Source organism: Sylvia atricapilla, chromosome Z, assembly GCF_009819655.1.
Source record: "Sylvia atricapilla isolate bSylAtr1 chromosome Z, bSylAtr1.pri, whole genome shotgun sequence".
NCBI classification, from domain to species: Eukaryota; Metazoa; Chordata; class Aves; order Passeriformes; family Sylviidae; genus Sylvia; species Sylvia atricapilla.
This window is the reverse complement of record NC_089174.1, coordinates 41,031,005-41,051,508: the sequence shown is the minus strand read 5'-3', so window position 1 is coordinate 41,051,508 and position 20,504 is coordinate 41,031,005. Positions and strand designations below refer to the sequence as shown.

Below are 20,504 nucleotides of genomic sequence, written 5' to 3'. Positions count from 1 at the left end.
GTTTTAATCACCTGAATTTCCCTCCACTGATATTCTCAGATAGAACTATTCCTGCTTGACTTCAGTAGTTGATAATGATTGCAGCATATTTATGTAGGGTTAATTGCTGTGGATTACATGAATATCAGTGGAACAGTTAAACCCTGAAACTATTCCTGATTTCTTATGAGCTCGATTTCTTATGAGCTCAATTCTACATTGCAGTTTCAATTTTAGAAGCTTGTAGTTCTCCTTTTATATTTTTATTTACTGTTTTCATGTTTAACTTTCTAAAGATCCAAATAAAATGTGGAAAAGGATTCTATTGGCTATCAGTGCCTTAGGAAATGTACATAAAAAATCTCTTACACATGCTGTTTCCTCAAAAGAGATGTAACTTGTGGAACACATTGCAAAAATTCTCCATATAGTGTTTTGTAGGCTTTGTTGTCAATTTCTTTTTCAGGAGCTAAGTATCTTTCTATTTTACCTTACCCTCTTCTTCAGATCACTATCCATGTAGTATGTAATTCAAGCAGCAGTAAAAATTGATGTTTTACCCTAAAAGTACTCCAAGTATGTTGAAGCTTGTTTAAGTACTGGCAAAATTACATTTTACATTTTAAAATACTGGTTAGTATTCCATTTTCAGTTTCATTTTTTCTGTCTCCCTTCCCCCATGTGCCTTTGGCAACTCTGAAGTGTTTTCAGTAAGACTCATAATATCAGACATGTTTGGGCTTATCCTTCACGTTGTGCACTTCCTTTCCATTATCAGCTGATCTTTTTAGCTCTGATTTCACTATTACTTGTAAAATGTTTCTGCCAGAGAGTCTGGGGAAGAAAGTCTGCACAGGAATTTACCCTAAAGAGCCATGTGACAGAAAGGTGATTGTATTATTAGCATGAGAAATCGAAATGTAAATAGCATCCAACGTTGGGAGCAGCAACAGCAGTCTGTTGCTGGCCCTGCAGCTCTTCTTCTGCCTTGCTGCTTGCTGCTGGGACTCCAGGGTATCCCCAGGTGTTTTATATGCTCACCATGTGAAAAAAACCATTTTATTGCAGAATGAGAATGGGCTGTTCAGATGGGGAATCTCCCTCCTTCCGACTCTGTCAGAAAAGGAGAGAGACAAAGAAATAGTGGCCCAGTCGTAGTAAGTAACCTAACCCTAAGGTAATTTTTAAACAGTTTTAAAAACTGCCAACCCCATAAAAACTCACAACTAGAAAAATCCTGTCCTGTGATGGTGGATGGACGGGGGAAGAAGGAAGGCAGGCAGTTAGGTAGCATGTGTGGGTATGATGATAATAGGTGAAAGGTGATAATAATGTTTATTTGAGAAGGAAGGCTCAAACAGAATTAATGTTCTTTAAAAAAGAGCAGTATTTAAAACCAGAGGGGAAGCAAGGGCTGTATTATGAGTAAGGGCTGTTCTGTAAGCAGCAGCAGGAGGACACAGGGATGGATGACAATTGGTGCAGGAAGGCAAGAGAGGAAGAAACAGAACTTCTGGAGCAGTGGTTCAGTGAGTGGTGATCCCTGCTGGAGCAGGAGCAGGCAGGAAGCAAAGAGAACTCCACGGTACAAATGTGTATTTCATTCTTGTCACAGAAACAAGTGAAGTGGAATGGGTGTTTCCAACCTGTTGGCCGGCCTTTCTGTACAAGCTCCAGGAGTGCCTGCAGGAAGCTTCAATCATAGATCAAGGAAGTACAGCCTTCCTGACTTGCCTTACTGGCAGCTATGAAGTTGGTGACAGTAAAATCTCCATAAACACCTTACGATGTGGACTATTTCAGATTAAAAAAAAAAAGAAAGACTTAGATCTTAGTATTTTTCTTCATTTATCTTAAGTTTTTGAGGTTCAGAAATTGAAAGAATGTAAGATAATGATGAATGGTGCTCTAGTGCCATTTCCGGCTGCTCTTTGCCTAGAACCCTGCAGCTTTTCCTTTCCTTTTCTCACTGCAGTTGTGTGGGTGGACTTGCATCTTTGTTCACATGCCAGGGTTTTTTGTCGCATGACTCTGATCATGTGCTTTGTGGATGTACTTCCCGTCATGTGAAGTAAAAGCATTTAGACTTGTGGCTCTTCTTCATAGTTAGTATATTCCTCATCTGGCTTCACAATATTCTTAAACATACACTTTTCAGCTGTTTAGAAAAACCTTACGAAAAACTAAAAACAAAACAAAACAAACAAAAACCAAAAAAACCCCAAACAAACAAACAAAAACCCCAACCAACCAACCAAAAAAACAAAAAAAAACACCAAAACAACAAACAAAAAACAAAACAAAAAAAACCCCAACCAACCAACCAAACAAAAAAACCAACCAAAAAAAACCACCCACCAAAGTGGTGTTTTTCTCAGTTCTTCCCTTCTCATATTGCTAATTCACCAAAGTTCTAGAATAAAGGGGTGAGGGAAAAAATAGAAAAAAAATTCTCCCGTGTAAAGTTAGTGTCAAAACTGTAAATTATTTAAGTTTGGCAAGGAAGGCTTTGTTCTGTTCATGTCTAGCACTAAAAGCTGGTGCAACATTCCTGCATTACCCCTAGCATTCAGAAGTCGTATCCTAAAAATGTTGGTGGACTATTCATACATTGTGTGCACATCTTGCTACCACCATAGAAAAACCACACATCTTCAAAGTCTCAATTATGTCTTTCATATTTCCTTGCTTTTCTAGTATTTATTTTCAGATTTTCATGAGCTGGCTTTTCTCTGCAAGATTTTAGTTTCCTGCATAAGGTAATGTTTAGACTTCATCCACCACACTTTCATTAGTTCTCTATGATTCTAATTTTCAGTTAAATAATTGGTTCATCAATTTGAAGCAATACCATAAAGAGAAATTTTAGTTCATTTATGTAGTTGAAATTTAATTTCAGTGCTTTTTACTTTATGGGCAAAGGGAAAAAAAATCTCGTAAGACATAAGATTTTGGATTTCGGCATTTTGTTTCATGAAGGACTTTTGTTTCTCAGTGCGGCTTAGCTGCCTTTAACGTCTGAGTTTGTATCATCATATTAGTCCTGTGGAACAACTTAAGTAACACAGGTAGAAAACTTTCCTTCTGTTACTCCATTTCAAATGCCTGTTTGTGCAACACATTTCATTACTGCTGACTCTTGTACCATCTGTATTTGCATCTGACTCTCCCCCGCTTTCATTGTTAAAATTGGGTCAAATCAGTGGGGTGGACCTGAGTTATGTGACTGATCCAGCTTTTCATGTAAGTGTTCAGAAATAGTTTAGTTTAGTTCCCTGAAACATTTTATTTGCATTTCGAGGTAGAACACAGCTGATCCAGCTGAACTGTATTAATGTGGAAGTCCACAGTCCTTTTGTCCTCACTTTTCACTGTATGTGGAACATGAAGCACAATTTCTCTGAAGCTTTGTGGCACTTGAAGCCATAAAACAGAGGAAACCTAAGATTTAAAGTGTGCTAATAAGAGAATTGCGGTCATGGAAACCAAATTTCACTATACCTGTCTGTATGAAGAGACTAGTAAACAAAAAGTAGGATAGAAAAATGTAGCAAATAATGGTTGATGTCTAAATAAGATACTTTTACTGGCTTGTCTCCCTCTGTCCTGTAATGGGGAAGAAAAGGGAAGCACAAGACACACAAAGGAATTATGATGGGAAATACACTTGCATGATGTCCAGTTTCTGTAATTTCGAATACTGAATATATATACCTGAGAGATGTTTGATTTTTGGAGTTTAATAATTAGAGTTCTAATTTGCTAAAGAATTAGCTTTATATTACAGATCAGGTATTTCTCTTGTATGAGACTTTTTTTTTTCCTTTCTGGAAGTTGTATGCTATAATCTTTTTCTTAAATTGGCTAATTCTATGTACAGTGGAAAATAAGACTTCCTGAAAAACCTATTTCCTGCCCTCTTACACTGTATTTTGCAACCTTTTTTTTTTTTTTTTTTTTTTTTTTTTTTAATACGTGATTTTATACTGGAAAAAATTCTGCTATTTTGTAGTTATGACACAAAGCCTGAGAAGCGTAAGAGAGTAATCCCAGCTTTTTCCACCTTGAATAATCACATCTCCACAGAGAATACCCTGAAGTCCATTCAATACTTAATATTTGGGACAAAGTGCTCTCTGCAGAGAGAATGCCAAGGATAAAAGTCCTGGGTATACTTGAACATTGGTATCCTGTTTCCTGGGAGAGCCCAGGCTGAGTGTTAATAGTCCTTGCTATGTTTAGTGCTGTTTGTCTTCTGCAGGTCAGATTTGTATGTGCTATCCTGTCCATTCTCCAGAGCTGCCAGACAGTGCATTGGTTAAACAGTCAGATTAGACTGCTGTAGGAATGGAATAATTAAGAACTCCTATTCTGTGGCACGAAGTTACATGAAATACTTAAAACCTAGTAAGTTGGGTAGCTCAGAGGCTGAGAAAAGCTTCTGTGAAATCTAAGAGTTGGCTGAAAGTGAATGCAAGCAGGGGAGATGTATTTGTTCCATTAATCTATCTAAATGTCCTTGAGTTGTGGGTGGAGCTTCTAATCATGCAGCTGTCCATTTTCTTGAAAGGAAAGAAAAGGATCCTATTCTGTCCCATATGAATGATCTAATACAAAGAAGGAAAGAGCAAGTAATAACAGTCTTTTATTAATGGCAGAATTTAATTTTCAAGTCCATCTTTGCCACACAATATAGTCTTGCAGGCTGCCTTTCGGACCAACAGTTGGTACAGCACACTGAAGGACATAGAATGGATTATAGTCTAGTCTTGTTCTGAACATTATGTGCAGCTTACTGTGTACTCCCTTATTAGGAAAAGCACTTCAACCTGTGTCCCTTGAAGGAGTGATGTGTTCCAATATGCACTTATTCAGAGTTTTGCACATAAATTCAGAATACTGTCTTAAAAATTTAACATTTTGCTTTGGATGTGCAGATTTTACAGATTTCTTACTTCCTTCCTGTCATTTCACAGAGACCTAGTTTGCATGTCTGCTTATATCTAGAATTGTTTGACTGGGCTGTTTGGGTACTGCCTTATGTTCAGGAGACATTGATCCAGTTTCTTGGAATATGCTTCATTCAAATCACATTAGGCTTACCATGAGACACCACTTAGTTATGTAAGTTTTTTTAAAAAATACAAGTGAAGCAATATATTGCTGCTCCTGGCCCCTTTTGCATAAAGTAGTAGCTGTAGATTTTTTAAGTATCTGATTTCTTATTTTGACGACGGCAATTCAAAAGAAACACATCTTGCTTTAAGTCTTTCTCTGCATTGAAATGTATATCAGTCTTTAATCCTTCTAGTCTTTCTTTACTCCCAGTTATTAATCCTACCAGGAATGTTTTCTGTTACTGAGTAAATTGGGGAGGAACGGTAAGTAGGCCAGTATTTCCATTATTCCTGTTACATAATAGATCTGCCTCTCTATGACTGTATTATGCATGACTGACCTTCCATTTGGGGCCGGTTTATTAGACTTTATTTCAAGTATTTCTCAACAGTTATTTTGTCAGTCATGTTTGGCCTTAAGTATGAGTCACGTTCAGAGACTGAACTACATTTGTACATCCTGGGCACATTCACTTGTTGGTGCACGGTTGGAAGACTTGTAAGAGTGAATGGCCTCAAGCTGTAACAACTTTAAATCCCATAGACAGGCAGAAGGGGAATGCGGCTTTTGAGTTGTCTCAGGCAGGAAAGTAGTGGGGAGTTTCAGTAGTAGCTTCAGTAGGTTTTTGTTTGCTTTTTAGTTAATATGAGTGAAGTAAAAAATGAGAATAGTAAGGCTACCCTAGCTCTCTTTTTAAGAACAGTCTGTTCAAGTTAGCATTGTGGGAAAGATGCTTTTATTGTGGTAAGGAGGAAGTGTGAAACACCTCCTCTTAAAGAAGACTACATGGGTGATAGTTACTTGCTGTAGCATATGTATGTCCTTAGGCAGAAGTGGGATGGGAGGCACAGAGAAGCATTGTAATTCATAATTAATTAATTACTGGGAGGCAGGAGCTCTGGAGGAATTGTTTGACTTGTAAAATAGCAAGCCAATTCTGTAGTTGAGTAGCACCTGCATCTCAAAAAAATCTGTCAGGCATTGAGTGGAAACTGCTGGGTACTTGGCACTTCTGACAATCTAGCAACCTGGCTTTCCATCTGAGTTTTGAGATGCCTCTAATGTAAAGGCTCTGACTTGAGAAACCACACATGACTGCTGTATTGAATGTTTTCTGCCTTGTAGTGGGCTGTGATTTTAACAAGTAAATGAAAAGCCACACGGTGACATGAATCTCTGGTCCCCACTGATTTTAAAGTGAAGATCCCCAGACTAGCTTGTATATATGTGTAATTACTTGGTTTATTTGTTATAATGAAAACAAATCCATGGAAGTTTGCTGAAATTTCTCATTGTTAACAGAATTTCTGTGGAAGAAAAACACTACTTATTGTCAAAATTTTATTTACCTTCAGATAACCCAGTCTAAATGATTTTGCTAACAAATGCGCTCTCATAAATACAATGGTTCCTTTGTTTTTGTATCCTGTTTCTTTTGCACTCCATCTAGCTCCTGGATATCTCCTGCAACTGTCTTTGCCTGTGAATAGATACCTTTCAGCAAAGCTTTATGATGTAGTAGGTTATCTGCTGTGCTTTTACTTCCCATTCTTAGGTTTTTTGTTTAAAACCAAACACATCTCCCACCTGGTTATTTTATATAATATGTAAATTTCAGACCTGTTTCATAAGTGTAGTTTCTCTCTCTCTGCTATGCTCTGACTTGCTTCTCCTCTTCATCTCTTTTCCCCGTTAGAACACCAGCCTTTCCTGTTGCCTCCAATATAGCCCTAACCCTTCCTGTTACCTTTCTGCTTCTGCTTTCTGCTGCTAGTATCTCAGAATAGCTGTGGTGGTTGGTACCACTGTGGTGACTCTGTTAGTTTGATCCAGAATTTGAAGGCTGATGGATAGCTTTGCATTATGAAGTCCTTTGTGGTGGGTGCTGCAGGAGACTGTAACTATTTCTGTTTTTAAAGCCTGGAAAAAAGTTGATAGCTCTGCAAATACTGAATGTAGTGACATTTACAGGAGAAGGAGTTGATATATGTTTCAAATTACAAAATGGTTTAGCCTAAAAGGGATCTTCAAGGTAGTATTGGAGACTCATAGGTATTCTTTGTTAACCTATATATTGGTCCTATGTATTGGTTTGCTGGGACTAGTAGTAACCTCTTGTAAATAGACATTCCCCAGTGTGAAATTTTGTAGCAGAAAAACCCCTGTTATATATCCCAAAACAAACTGTTACAGAAGCATGTGCTTGTACCAGTCTCTAGAGATTGATATACTTTCATTTCCATATGTGTTTAAAGGAGTCACGTAGCATTTGCTCACCGGAAGCTTTACAATAGGGTAGCACTGCAGCTATTGCTAATTTGGTAGTTCAAGTTGAGCTCAAGTGTGGAAGTGGTTTTTTTTGTTTGTTTCACTGCCTTTTTTCTTTTTTTCATATAGCTGAGAATTCTCTAGAAGCAAGATTCACATATATCCAGAAATAATGGCTTGTTTTGCAGAAGCTTTTGATGTTCTGAGGGTGTGTTTAATAACACAGTTAAGTCTTCCACTTGATAAATTAAGAGCAGTGACTTCTCAGAAGAGCTTCTAAAATATTTCTCATTATCTCCTTCTTGTGGTATTAGTATTGGTACACTTAAAGAATACTTAATTTTTGATAAACTGCATTTTTAGTATTACAGTAAAAGAGGATATTCACCAAGAAGTGAAAAAATGTATTTTAGACTATTGTTTTCAGAAATTTTGCAAATATCCTAAGCCGTGTGCCTTTTTTCATCAAAATACCAGAACTGTATTGGTCAAAGCTGATGATCACTATACACTGACTGTTATTACTGGTGTTACCAGCGCTGTCTAAATTTTGCAGCTGTCTGGGATATCAGTGTATTACAAAGCAAGTTAAATTGCCTTTTTTTCTTTTTAAGAGTGCTAGGTTTGTGCACATCTCAGTAGAGCAGTTGAAATGCTTGAGATATCTATCTAGCTACATAGAAGTATACACATCTGCTAGTTATTTTCAGATGTTCAATAATGGATGTACTAGTGTATCTTTACAATTTCAGATGGCTCAAATAACAATACATAGAACTCTGGTTCTTCAGAGGGCTTATAGCATAAGTTTTTTGAGATACAGACTCTTTTATACGGTCTTTTGGTACAATCAATATGATTGGTCGTTTAGAGCAACGCCTCTCAACCGTTTTCTTACAAGTAAACAACAAGTTAGAAAAACACCAGGTGTCAGGAGGAGGATATCTACAAGGATTGTTTTGGGTTTCTCCTTGTGATTTCCCAGGCTAGACTGACAGAACGCTAAGTTCTCACAGGCTCCAAGCCACTGCCTGGAGCCTAAGAATCCTTGTTCTGACCACTGTCAGTTCCCACACTAGTGACATAAGAAGATTCACTCTCTTTTTACAGGTATCAGCAGTATTTACTACATTGCACATTCAAGAATGCTGTGTGCAGTTATTTCAGCACCACTGTGTGTTATTCTACTGCTCCTCTCTTACCCCTCTTTATTTTTCTAGTTACTTCTGCCTTGTGGGCTGCCTAATGTAAAATACATATGTTGTTTATGGTGGTTTTGTTTTCTTTTTCTTGGGCTCGAGCTGATGTGTGTTTTTAACATGGAAACCAAAGTTTTTTCTACTGTTTGTTCTATCATATAAGTTACAGAGTGATGGCAACAGGAGGGGGAGGACAGAGGAACATGAGATAAAGCTAGATAAAAGAACAGGTGGAATCAAATTGTGAAATACATAGTATTACAAGTAAACAGTGGTACTTGTACCGTTTCTTGATCTTATTTTGTTCCCGCTTTAAATATTTATGATATATTCACGTGATGGAAGAAAGCCCACAGTTGTACATTAAGAAGAAAAAGAAATCTTTTGTTGTACTAGTAGTATTTCACTCAGGATTCTTGAATATTATCAGTTGTATTCTTTGTGATTAGGTGCTTTACATGGAACTGAGACAGTTAATTGTAAATGTACTGGTTTTTTAAAAATGTGAACTTTTATTTCGTTGAAAGAAGTTAGGTTTTCTCAACTCTGCTTTCTTGTGCCCTTCAGAAATAATCATGAGGTTCGAAGACCTCGGTAGAGCTACTAAGGGGAAACACAGGAGGGAAGATCTAACCTGTTTCCCAAAAAGTTACCATGAACTAGACTGGGCTGTCCTTTTATAACACAGAGTTGAAACAGCATGCTTCTGCCAAAGGCCTTTCCAGTCCTAGGTCACTGTTGTCAGATCATGGGACAGGTACCAGTCTTTCTGTTTCAGAGTGTATCTGGAAGTCATCATCAGACTATTCAGGAGTGCACAGCATTGCCAGCATGCTCTGGTAATCTTACAGGCAGGAAACAATGGAATTCATATTGCCTTCTATGGAGACTTGGTTTCCTCAGAGCTGGCACAGAGCCTAGATGTTTCCTCTGCTGTCCACTGTTGTAAACAGACAGACCTTCAGGTACAGGACTTCTGATTTGATGACACTAAGTGAAAAACTAGTCTGGCCTTTAGTAAAGACCTAGATGAACTGTGATTTCATTTCCACCTTTTGCTGCATGATTGTCTGAGACCCTGTGTGGGAATGGTTTTGTACTCTATTTGACCTCTGCATCTGCTATTAATGTAGAACTGATAATCACTTAATTAAAGTGCATGTGTAAGATGTACATGAAATAAATATTCTTTTTCCATTGTAAACTTCTTATCTGTACATAGCCACAAAAACATATTTTATGAATTACTGCATGTTGATACTCCAGGTTCTCATGAAGCGTTAATGTATTTCTATTTTCTAATAATTTTCTGCTCTTCAGCAGTGAATTTTTGCCCTGATAATGAGAAACCAAAATGAAAACAATTAATTTTAATGGTTTTCTTTCTTCTGACACCAGAAATGCTAAACAACTTTTTTTTAGGAAATTGCTGACAATATTCTGGCATTTACAAGCAAGAAGATACTAAAACCCATCCAGGAAATAATTAATTCTTAAATATTTCTGATTTTATTTATTTAGCTACATTTTCTGAATGAAAACACTGCCTATAGTCCTCTCCTTCACAAATGTACATAATGAATCTAGCTCTTAATGTCAGTGAAGATTTAAATTAAACCATGGAAAGGTTGTTCAGTGTGAATGAACATTGAACAGTGCTTTAGACCACAGCGCAGTATACTGATTTGGTCATTGAGTCCTTTTCTGTTTTCTGTCTTCAATCTGTATGCCCCAGAGAAGGCCACATCTCTTAAACAGAGGTCTTTCTGGAAGACTGGGTTTATTAGACTGTTGTCACTAGTTTTAAAAAGACAGGTCTCATCTCAGTAGTTCTTAAGTTGAACTGCAGTGTGAGATCCCCATCAAGTCATGAGTCAAGACTGGATCATAAATGAGCAGTTTCTGCAGTGCATCCCTGGAAGGGAGCAGGCTGGTGGTGACAGGTCTCTGAGGCAGGGCACTGTGCCTTCTGCAGCTCCTCATGCCAGTGGTCACGTCTGAGGGCTTGCCTGCCTGCTTTCTGCGGGGGGAGAGAGGGGAATGCTCTTATCTGTCGGCTGGGAGGAGCAGATAATGAAATCCTTTGTGACCTCCTCTCGAGACATGTGCTTCAGTAGCAGTGAGCTGTGCAGCTGCAACCCTAGCAACACAGGCTTGGAGAAAGGAATGAGGGCAGCTTCCCAGCACAGGATGGCCGAGGGGGGGCATTAAGGATGAGCAAACTGAACGGGTAGCATATTATTTAGATGAACCTGTGTGCCTGTTATTCTTCCTAGGGATATATGTATATTTTATTTTGTTTTAATTTTGATCCTTAGGCTGAAATATATCTGTGTATCTTTTAGTACGTAGATAAATCAATGACTAAAGACTTGCCAGTGTCTTTGTTGCTTTTAAGAGTGTTGATAGTGCATTTTCTGGAGAATTCACAGTGTTGCTTGGTACAGTGCAGACAGTTCAGTGTCACCAGTTAAAGAGCATGAAAGAAGTCAATTTGAGCTGATTTTTGTAATGTGGATGCACAAAATCCTTAAAGATGCAATGGTTTAAGAAAGGAATTTATTCTTAAAAGTGTACTAATTTAAAGGGTTATTTGCATTGGTGCTTCTAAAGCTGACAGATGTTTTCTAGAGAAACTGATGTTAAATACTTAATTTTTAAGATGCAGCAATCTGATCTATTTCCGTGGGAAGTTCTGTGAATGAGTTGAGAATAACTACTGGTGAGAATAGACAGGCTTCAATAATTACCTAGCTATGGATGGGGATTCACAAGCCACAATTTGGGCTGCATGTCTGGGAGAGCGGGGGCGTTTGTTCGAGGGAGAGACTGAATAATGAATACCTTAAGCCAAATGATCTGTGTCTGAGTGGCAGACAAAGAGGGCTTTGGGGCAGTAACTGATTATTCTGTGTGAAAGGACCACAGCCATATCTGGCCTGCATGCTGAATCTTGCATGTGAGACATCACTCCTTATTGCTCTAGAGAAAAAGGGGAAATCAAATCCGGTTAGGAAGCAAGTCCTTGCCAATGGAGGTGCTGTCACTGACTGCATGATGCTCATTTATTTACTGTAATGAGGAAATTTTGGTCATTTTTGTTCTGTTTTCCAGTCTTTTGACAAATGCAATAGATGTTTTGTAACAAGTTATGTACAGATCTTTCTTTGTTCTCCCTTACACTTTCATACCTCCTTGATGTAGTCTGTAATATTTGTCCTACAAGCTGATGGTTAGTTACAGCCCAGAGCAAACTGAGCAGCAGATGTGGTTATTCCTGGATGTTTTCTGATCAGGCCAAAATGCTGACCTGAGGGAGTTACAAGTCCAGGACCACATTCACTTCCACTGACTGTGCTACACAGGCACTATTGTTTTCAGCACAGGAGCTGGGTAAAAAGATACCATCACATTAAACTGTTCAAGCAAGATTTAATGAAGCTTGATGGTAGAATGAATGAGTTCCTAATTTCTTTGGCTTCCCTTTTTTCTGCCTCTCAACCTGAGCCCTGAAGGTGCAAGCTAGGGAGAACATGTTGCTTTTACTAGGTATATTTATTGACTTGGTGTGAAGTGCAGAGATAGAAGTCAAGTGTAAAAATATTTGGAGACACCTTAATTGTAGAATTGTAGAATTCTCTGTATTTTTTTTGTGATGAGTAGGAAAAATGAGGGAAATGTTTCGGGTTGGGAGAGAATTTGAGACTGTACTTCAAACTTAATTTAGTTATTATATCTTGTGCTCTTTTCAGATGTTGCTAGTGAAATCAAAGCTACAGATTTAAAGCTTGACACCTTCTCCTTTATTTGAGAAGGAAAAACATGTTCAAGGGCAATTTTTATCTAAGTGCATACTCCTTACACCTTATGCTTTCAGATAAAAACTGTTATCTCAGGCAAAGGAATTGGTGTGTGGTTTTTGGGTTTTTGTTTCCAAATATATAGAGTGAATCTTTGTCAGCAGATACAAGCAAATGTCTCCCATTCCACCCACATACAGAGAAGGAAAAATGAACAGTTGTGTGACATTGAGGGAGATAGGACCTTGTTCAAAACAGAGAAACTTTTTATGGTAAATTGAATTGTCACCATGCAGCTTTTAGTCAAAGTAGTTGCTTCTTTGATTTGAATTTATTTACTGAAGTCAGTTACAAATGCAGATTCCATTGCACCTTCCAGGAAAACTCTAATGACTGAGCAACAGATAGTTCACTGGGAAGGATTATACAAATTAAATACTATTGTGTTAGGAAGTAACAAACAAACAAAACAAAACCAGACAGAATTAAGACAAGTGAAGGCGGAAAACACCCTTTTTTTTTTTTTTTTTTCTGCAATGGATATGCTTACACTGAATTTTGCATCTTAACTTACTGTCATAATGGAGTTTCACAGCAGTTCTGTAATGTGCAGAGCGTTAAAGCAAACTGCAGTTTGTGAATGTCAATGTGAAGATATTTACCAGTTGTAAACATCAGTTGTATGTTTCAAAGATATTAAAATGTCTTTTTCAAAAGTGTCTGCAAAGCTTCATAGGAGTTCAAGGTAACTGGAGATAGGGGAAAGTATCTCCATAGAACTGAAGAAAATGCATCTTCTCTCAAAGTCAAAAATATCTCTCATTTGACCTCTTTTGTAAAAGGCAGTATTCTAGTTAGGGCTATTTTTTGTCTTTTCAAAACTTGTCTAATGCTGTTTTGTGGTCACTTGCCACAGTAGTTCTTGGGAGAAAATGCAGCTATTCTACTAGTCAGTAGTTTCTATCTCTACATTGCTACAATGAGGGCATGGGACAAGTTCTGCTGTGTTAAATGAGACTACATCTGTGTTTTGAAAGTGAAGCATGTGCTGACCATGGCAGTACCAGTAAAAGTAGTGGAGTTGTATATTAGGAAATTCCTACAGTATGTCTTGTTTCTTGTAATAGTTGGAGCCAGGATGATGCTTCTGACTATTTATTTACCTTGTGGTCTAAGGAACTAAATAGTTGCCAAGAGAAATAACTGATTAACTAAGTTTAGCTGTCAGAAGAGTAGAATAAGACACCAGATGGTGAGAGTAGTGTAGCAGGTTCTGGAAAAAGATTGATTTTCCAGGCTTAAACTTGAAAGCATCTGATTTTGAAGTCCATCAGAAGCTAAGCCTTGTAGTTTACTGTGCTGTGTGTGGCTGGTTTGGGTCTTGAAGAAACCTGGTAATCCTTCAGGATACAAAGAGATGCAATAGTTGTCACTGCCATTTTCTTCATGTCTTTGTCATGTATGTTACAGAAAACTGCCAGTCGTGTTGGCTATCTGAAAAATCTGTAGTTGATCTTCCACAAAGGAACTTGTATTTCCCTGTTTCAAGTGAGTAGATAGTTTTGAATTACGTGAGAAACACTTGAGTTTTCATGCTTATATTTATTGAGATTCTTGCTCTGTGTGGAAGCAACATTCTTTTCATAGTGAGGCAGCTCAAGTATTATATTTCACATTTGTTATTCAGGATTTTTCAAGTTATCAACAGAAGTACTCCATGCCTTGTGATTGTTTTGGCATGAGAAATACTATGGCAAAATGTTGTTTATTTTTTAGGTTTCCCTTAGGGTTTCTGCCTAGGACAGAAGATTGGGAACTAGAGGGAGGTATGTGTGTGTATTTCATTTGCCTTCCTTACCTGTCGGCAAGCAGGTAACTAACTAAAGTAATGCAAGAGAAATTGCTTGGATACAGTATGCTTCTATGTATCACAATTGCTGATACTTTTTTCAAGTATGTTTTCTTACAGCTAATCTCATTCCTTCCCTTTACTCCCTAAACCAAATTCTCCAGAGCTGGGTCTTTGTGCTTGGAAGTGTTCATTCCATGTGGATGAACAAATGCTGACAGGTAACGTGATGGTCAAATTGAAGTGCCCACCATGGGGAAAAGAATGTGACTTCATTGATTTGCCATCTTACAGCAATAAGATTTTATTTCATGCTGATAACACCTGCTGTAAGTAGATACTATTTTGACCAGTACAGAATCAAATATTTAGTGGGTCATTTTTCCTTGCCACATAATGTTCAATGGAGGAGAGAAGTACAGATATTCTTGAGAAGGAAGAGAAAGCAAGAAGTAGGTAAGAGAAGTGTCTGAAGACTGTGCTGAGCTAGTGTGGAGACCTGGACAAGAAGGAGCAGAAGCCGAAAGCAAAAGCACAGGTTGCTCTGTTGGCAAAAGTTGTAGGAACATAAAAGGACTCTACAGCAAGAAGGACCTTATCCTCTTTCAATGCCCGTTTTTCACCATCACTGCATAAAGAAGTGAACACAGCATGAGAGGGCTGCTTGGCTTGTTCTTTCTATTTTGTTTTTCCAGTTTTTCGCTCCTACCCCTTATTGTCCCCAGGATTTAACATGCCTGCTTCAGAGTGCAGAACATGTGAAACAGAGAGAGCACAAAAGGAAAAGCACTAGAGACTGGGAATTGTGTATCTTGACACACCTTGAGGGTGTTTGAAATAGTAGCAGAAAGATGAAAGTTGCACACAATTCTAACTTTAGTTTCAGCCTTAACAGCAGCATACTAGTGCAAGTATCTTGAGGAATATGCCTAGTAGTTTGGGGGTCACTTTTCTCAAATTCTGCATCCTCTGTCACTCTAATATCTTTATTTCTTTGAGATTTGAGCTGTACCAGTTCAATCATCCTACAGAAGTCAGATATATAGACAAGAACAACAGAATAGTTATTAATTTTTTAAAAACTCAAAACATATGGAATGCATCCATGGCAAAAATGTCAAGGTAAATTGTGAAATAGGGAAAATTACTACAAATCCTTAGTTAATTTATTTTAAAAGAAAACAGTGTGTTGTATGTCTTTGCTTAGAATGTCATTCATAATGAAAATAATAATAAAAGGCTAGTGATGCACTAGTTCCCCAACATGCACACTTTCCAGATGCTTATTTTGTACTTCTTCCTGTATCTTGTTTTTTTAAAAGTGAGGAGGTAGAGAAAATGTTCTTTGAGAAAGAGGGGGAAAATGTTAAGGGGAGGGGGTGGGATAGAAAGTGCTTGTGAACTTTAAGGAAATGAAGGGCCAGATTTTTCAGACTTAGATGGCTTAATCGTCAGAATAACTTTCTAAGGGCACTAATGGATACTGCATAATTTGTTTTCTTCAAATGGCATATAAAAAATAAATTATACAGCTGTACTAGACGTTCAAGATCTTCAATAGTTACTTTAATGTCTCTCTGTGTAGAGTGTTTGTTAATGGTGTTGTGGAGGTCTTTTCAGATAGGAAGCCTGTCCATTTATCATTGTTTCTGTTTGTAGCTAGAAATTGCAAAGCAGGCTACCTTTAATTAATCTAGCATTTATCTACACAATGAAGTTTCAGACTTCAGGGAGGATTTTTTCTGCTTCTTAGTTTACAAAATAAAAGAAAAACCCCAAACAAACAAAAGAAGACTGAACATTCAGTCAGGGTAAATACAAAGCAATACAAGCATATTAGTGGCTGCAGATCAACCAATTACTTAACTATGTATTTATTTCTTGTTTTAAAAATATACTTTCAACTTAATAATGCTTGGGGGAAAGCAATTATGCAAAGCAGTACAGTTCTAGCAAATATATCCATCAGAAAACAGGATGTTACTAGGTTTTTTTATACTAACTTTGGTAGGTCAGCATTAGTAACTAAGGTTTCTTTCCAAACTGTGTTTTTGTTTTTTTAAACCTGTTTTTCTTGTGCAGGTTGTCTCACTTACAAGGCTTTTGTCTCTTGTTTGTAATCTCAAGCTATAAGTTGGAAAGCCTGTATCTTGAGAAAAAAAAATGAGGCATTTTAAAATCCTGTTATGGTATATGAGAATTCTTTCAAAATAGAATACAAAGTTCTAGTGACTTGCACAAATTCTTGTGTTAATAAACAGTGAGAAATGAAGTGTTATCTAGCACATTATAACCCTATATTGTTGCCTATTGGTAGTAAAGACAACAAATCTACTTTAACATTTCGCTTGTGGTCTTCCTGGCAAGTAATCCTTGATAACTCTTAACTGTGTGTCTGTTTTATTAGTGTTACCTAAAGAACAGACTCACTGTATCCATTAGGGGTTTGTTACATGGTACAGTGAGGGTTGTCAGAGAACTGCTGAGGACACTGCGGAGCTTTTATAAATATGCAAGATTGGCATAAGCAGAATGACACTACTGAGAGTACATTAAACATGGTAAGTATATACTCTTCACTCGCTCATGTGGATGCTGTAATTTTGCCTTTCTAGTAGAGCAGTGGTTTCCATGCACACTGCAGCCATTGCAGTATATTCACATTATATATCCTTACTTCAGTCAGTCTTTCCACTTAAAGGAGGATTAAACCTCATCTTCTCTTAAAATTGTGTTGAGGAGCAGCATGTGTTAGCACCAGACATGTAGAGGACCGCTTGTTATGTTTATTTTGAGCAGTAAAACTGTATCGCTGAAACGATTGCCTTTAAAAACAAGGTGTTTTTTTTTTCATGAAATTATATGCATATGTCTTTATAATTGTATTGCTGGAGTGCAATGAAAGCAGATACCAAGGCAGATGTGTAGATTCTTTTAAAATCCATCACAGATTAAAGTAATCAGCACTTCATATTCAGTGTGGTTTTTTTTCAGGGCGTACTATCCGATAAACTGCAGTGTTCTGTGAACAGAGTACAGAAAAACTTTTGCCTGAGGCATCTCGTGCTTTCTAAGGAAAGATAGCATTTTACTTTTGTTATGTTTGTTCATAAAATTGTAAAATATTAACTTACAGAATTTCAAAAACTAGTAGATATTTGTTAGCCTTTTGAAAGGGTTTCTGTCTCTAGCATCTGTGAACAGTTCCAATCCCCCACCTCTGTGAGAAGATACACACTGAAGTCCTTAAAATGGTGAAAATGTGTGTGCTTAGAACAAAGTTGGCTATTAGTATCCCTGGCTGTCTTAAAATGCAGATGTTGCATGCTTTAGTTTCCTACACATATAAAGAGGAAGAGATCAGGAGGCTTCCTTAAATCCTATACCTGCCATGAACCTCCTGTTTGTTTGTTTGCTTGCTTTAGCAGTTAAACCAATTTCTGTTAAATACTAGAAATTGTGGGGGGTTTTGTAGTAACTGTCAGCCTTTGCTGTGACAATCCTACCTCAAAATTGACATCACAGATTATATCAAAGAACTCACTGGATCATGCCTGGGTTAGAATGCTGGGAATATATAAAGTTCAGGGAAAAAGCTATAGGCTGCTTATGTGCTTAGTACTATTTCTCAAAGTTTTGGCCAAATCTTTGAACTGTTACTGAATCAGTGTTCTGGGGTTTTTTTTTGGGGGGGGGGTTGAGGTTTTTTGTTTTGTTGTGGTTTTTGGTTGGTTGGTTGGTCTTGTTTTGTTTTTTGGTAGTGTGGCTTTTTAGCATACATCAAGAACTATATCATTTCTTCCCCCACTGAATAATGTCCTGAAACTTCCACTACTTGCCTACTGAGACTGTTGTACAATGTAGGAAAAAACCCTGGAAATAGGTTTTTGCTAATAGATTAATAGCTTTCTGCTTTTTCCCCTCTACCATTTAACTTGATTTAATGGATGCAGTTACAATGCAGACTAAACTGATTAAGTCTGTATTAGAGTAGTAAGGGGGACCTGGAGTCTGGGTGTCAGAGTATAAAAGTGCTGTTTTGCAAACCTGCAAAAAGTAATAATCCAGTTATATCAAAAATGTCCTTTGTATTTTGGACATAATAATTATTTTTCCAATTAAAGTTGTGTTTTATGCTTTTGTCTTTAAGCTGAAAGCATGACCATGCAAATAAAAACCATCTGTGTTTGATAAATATTCTAGATAACTTGATCTCATGTTTTGTAATTTAAGTTTGATTTTTTTATGTGTTGATGAAAACACTGTATCTGTCTCTTAATTGTTCACAGTGATTAAAAAAATATTCTGTTAACAGAGGAAATTCTAGTTCTCAGCAACTAAATGAGAAATCCACATGTACGCTCAGTTTGGGCACCTCTGTTTCCCTTCAGAGCACCAGTGTCTTTCTGTGAAATTGACAGACAGGTGTCATGCAACATGTCTGACTTAGCAATATGCTCTGAGCTTGTTTGTGCTATGTTGTAGGTATTGAGCACAGTGCTATTGTAAAGCATTTACTTAGGCCAGACACAAAATCTCTTTAAGTCCCTGAGGTTTTTTTGTTGTTATTACATTTATATGGAAATAATTATTTTAGTTTTGATGTGATGCAGCTCTGATTTTTTTTGTGTTGGATAGCAGTACACTGCATTTTTCAGGAAAAAAAAACACTTGTTTGACTAATTTTTAGCTAGGCTTTATGGCAGGACTCTGCTTTTCAATGATCACATCTTAAAAACAGTTAGATTTAGCTCTGGATGTCTACCCTACAGAGATGGCCATGGAGGGATTGAGGTACAAGAATGTGTGAGGGGTAGGGAGGCATTTTGGGAGGGGCCATGCTCTGAGGATTGGCCAGTCTGGGTCGTGTCTGTCGGTGGGAGTTGTGGCAGCTAGTCCAGACTCACTTTCTGTAGTCTGCTCCAGAATTCTGTCTGGTGTAGCTAACACTGTTCGTGCAACATGGCTCCCTCCCATGCAGCCACACTTGGCTGAGGTACCATCATGGGATGTAGATGAAGTGTGGTGCAATGATTGTCAGGAAATCACATCTCAGACAACTAAACACCTACTTCTTCTGTAGCCATAGTGTATGTAACCACAGGCAGATGTAGTCTCATTGCCTTCTTCATTGCCGCCTTTTTTCCCCCCTTTCCAGAATATGGTTTCTGATTTCTTAGTTAATAAATTGGTCTCCTATCTGTGAATTGTGTTAAGAGCACATTCGAAGGAAAAGGTTGTTGTGTAGGAACATGACTAACTGAAGGCTAAAAGGAATTAAGCAGCACATGCTGTCTGGCCTTGAGCTAAATAATTAAATACCCTTGCTTGGGGGCAGGGAGGGATGTGATGTCATTCTCTGTGTGCTTTTTTGTGTGGTTATGATTTTTTGGGAACATGTTATGTTGTGAGAGCTGCTTACTAATTCAGTATAGAGCTCTCTGATCAGTCCAAGAAAATGAACCTGATAAGAGCTGGGCACCTTGTTAATTTTTGTTCAGTGGAATTGGGGTCTAATTAAGACTCCAGATAGCATAACCACTGTGTTTGACTCTGCACTCACAACATCTGTTTCTGAACGCTGGGTAGTAGGATACAGAGTTTTTGAGAAGCAGGTAATTTTGTTTTGAGTTGAGTTTTAGCACATGTAAAATATCTTCTGCCAACAATAAATTAAACAGTTTACCTTCATGGTCCCCGGATTAATTGAGAAAAAAAAATTTGTGTAATTTAAATCCTCTTTAAAAGAGGTTGTATTTAGTAGCTGGCATGATTCAGCTTTGCAAGTGTCATGTTCTGCCTCCAGAGAATGTAATGTTTATTGTGTGACATAAGCTTAATCTGGAATGTATTGGGAAAAGAATAATACAAAGGGTGTTTCTGGTGCAAAATATGCTTAAGAGGAAACAAAAATAATTTTTAAGAAAAGGAACTAACAGCAGGTGCATGAATACATCAAAGCCAGCTGAAGTACTTCTGCAGTCAGAATGAATGACTAGATGTAATTCAGATTGAGGCAAATCAGATTTTGTTTGTGGGGAGAAAAATAAAAGCTTCGTAATCTACATATCCATCCGTTTTCTCCTTCAGCTTTTAAAAATATCAGCTACCTGCACTGAGGGTGCTTGCAGAGGTACGTAACATCCACGAGGCTGTACATGGGGACTGGAAAGCGGTGTGAGGTCCCTGACCCAGGGCTTCCTTCCTGGGGTGAAGTCTGAAGCCAGCTAGGTGCCCAGTGGCTACAGCCTTGGCCAAGAACCTGCGCAAGATCTTGCCAGTGTACCTGGT

General features: G+C 37.7%; 1 protein-coding gene across 6 annotated transcripts in view; it reads left to right on the top strand.

The window, feature by feature from the left end:
- Nucleotides 1-20,504, top strand: part of CDC42SE2 (CDC42 small effector 2) — an 80,774-nt gene that overhangs the window by 17,505 nt on the left and 42,765 nt on the right. The window contains exon 3 of one of the 6 annotated variants that reach the window (XM_066339306.1): nt 14,141-14,190. The exons of the other annotated variants lie outside the window; for them this stretch is intronic. The gene's annotated coding sequence lies outside the window, so the exon portion shown is untranslated. The remainder of the gene's footprint in view (nt 1-14,140; nt 14,191-20,504) is intronic. 6 annotated transcript variants of the gene reach the window in all.